Here is a 2,424-nt window from a genome sequence, read left to right as displayed (position 1 = left end):
CAACAGCCTAACACTAATTTTACTGCTTTCCCTTCCCTGTAATTAGACTCTCCCACTCTAAAAGGAGAACGGAGGTCAACTATAAGACTATTTAAAGTGCAACCACAAGCACTTGCACTGAAACAGGTGAAACCAGGGCTCAAATTTAACTTTTTTTTTTTTAGTTAGGCTTTCATTATACATTTAGTAGAGTTTCACACCTTTTGTCTAGCCAGATGACTACTTCCCAAGATAGCTGCACCTTTCTAAAGTGGACTGTGGAAGTCAGTCTTTTAAGAGAGACTAAAACTGATGTCTTCTGTGCTGAACCAATGGTTTAAAGGAAATTCCTAAGGCACATGGCTGATGTTTTCATCAGAACAGGAGCTGTGGATAGGTACAAATGATGTACTCTCACCAACCAGTGTGCTATTCAGAGAAGATTTTTCCTGAGAGAGGGGTCTACTTGAAAGACTGGATTTTAGCAATAGGAGTTGCACAGATGTCCTCACATCTTCCCAGCTGAACCAAACAAACAGAAGGGAAGTGCGAGGAGCTGTATTTTGTTCCTGAGCTTTTCAGGAACTGCCTTTATAAAACCGTGTATCGTAATAGTAAGATGATATTCAGTTCTGTATGTGGTGAGCCATAACCAAGGCGTATCTTACAGAGACCAGCACTTAGTATAATCCAAGGTATGGCAAGAAACTCCTCCCTTAAGCTACACACAGTGGCTTGGATCTGGCAGAGCAGGGTATCAGTTTGGGAAGTACCACTCGGCTTGTTTTAAGTAGATTCTTTCTAGCATACAGGCATTGAGGGCTGTACCCAGTCCTTTAGGGTCTCCTCAAACCTACTTCAGATTTCTCACATGAAGTTGGAAAACAGCTCCTGTCTGAAGAAAATGGCCAGAATTTGTAGTGCCCTGCATGTTGCCAGGGTAACTCTGAGCTGCTGACTCAGCTTCCTGGTGGGAAGCGGTAAGCCTAAACAGGTCAGAAGGATACAATAGTTTTCATTTGAAACAGAGTCTTTCCCTGTTTGTTTATACTTCACTTCTTGATGGAGTTGAAAAACTGCACAGAAATCAGGACAAGTCAAGCAAAGCATTCAGGCTATAGTCAGCACAGTCTTGCTGCTGATTTAAAAGATGACTTTGGTCATAACATTGAAGGGAACAGAAAAACTAGCACCCCTGGAAAAGACAACATTGTTTGGAATTATATGTGCATGTCAGGGCTTCCTGTGCTACATTTTGTAGGAACAGCTATAAAAAGGCCTTGTCCCAGAAGAAGGTTGGAATAAGTGAAAGAGTTACTTGCATAAGATACAGAGCTAGAAATAACAAGTCATACATTTTGTCCATAGGTGCATGGGAAGCTTGTGGCACAACCAGTCAGTGAAATCAGATGAGCCAAGACCTGGTGCAGCATCTCCAGCTTAGATAATTTCAGAGCATCCAGAAACTCTCTCTGAAAGATCACTATTCGATGTGCACAACTTCAAAACATGCTGGGTTTACAATTAAGAAATCCTCCTGAATTCAGGGAGTTTTAGCCCCACTTCCCAGATATTCCCCAAGAATATAAATTTATTTCCCCCACCAACATGCAGACGTGCAGCCAACAGAGCAAAGTTGGGATGCTGTTATAGTCTTAATCTCTAATACCTGGTCTCCTCTTTCATGCTGATAGCAGTCTTCAGTTTCTGAATTATTCTTGTTCTGCCTCATTCCCCAGTTTGTGAGTCCCCACACCACATTATTCTTTAACTATTTCATTTAAGGTCAACAAAAACTGGCTCTGGCTTGTCTGCTCTCCCACAGGGACTATATTTGCCCCTAACCTCTCTGGATATATTGAGATCTTGGGATTCACATCTGAAACCAAAAATAACCTTTAGGGTGCAGAGGTCATCCTCCTCAAGAGGTCTCTTGATCCCCTAGCTTTTTAAATCACAGGGTCAACTTAGTTGGGTTCATGGCAGAAATATGAGTAAAGCTTGGGTATGCTGTGCTAAAGTTAGATCTACAGCCTCTTTAAACTGAAGTACAAACAAGACATCTTCCCACTCTTTTTCAGCTGGAAAGTGAGTGATTCACACCCAGAGGCTTCAGAGTGACTCTAAAACCCCACACTTTTATCTCTGAGCTGCCTTCATTCCACCTAGGTCCAGTAAAGGAAAAAGGCCAAACATGCCAGAAATTTGGCAGCTGAGGGTATTTAGCAGGATATTCCTCTAGTTCCAGAGCAGCTATATCACAGGGGTAGCTGTCCATACAGAAGCCTAGGGGCAAGTTTTGCTAGAAAATGGTTTCAATTCCTGAAGAAAAGCATTAACAGAGAGGGGGTAATGTGGAAACTTCACAAGGGCACTCCTTGATGAGCTGTGCCTTTGACCAACAGCACCTTGCATTAAGAAAAGCCTCAGCAAGTTCTTCTCTTG

This window comes from Pygoscelis adeliae, unplaced genomic scaffold, assembly GCF_000699105.1.
Source record: "Pygoscelis adeliae isolate BGI_AS28 unplaced genomic scaffold, ASM69910v1 Scaffold189, whole genome shotgun sequence".
In the NCBI taxonomy this organism is placed as follows: Eukaryota; Metazoa; Chordata; class Aves; order Sphenisciformes; family Spheniscidae; genus Pygoscelis; species Pygoscelis adeliae.
Note: the sequence above shows the minus strand (reverse complement) of the source record.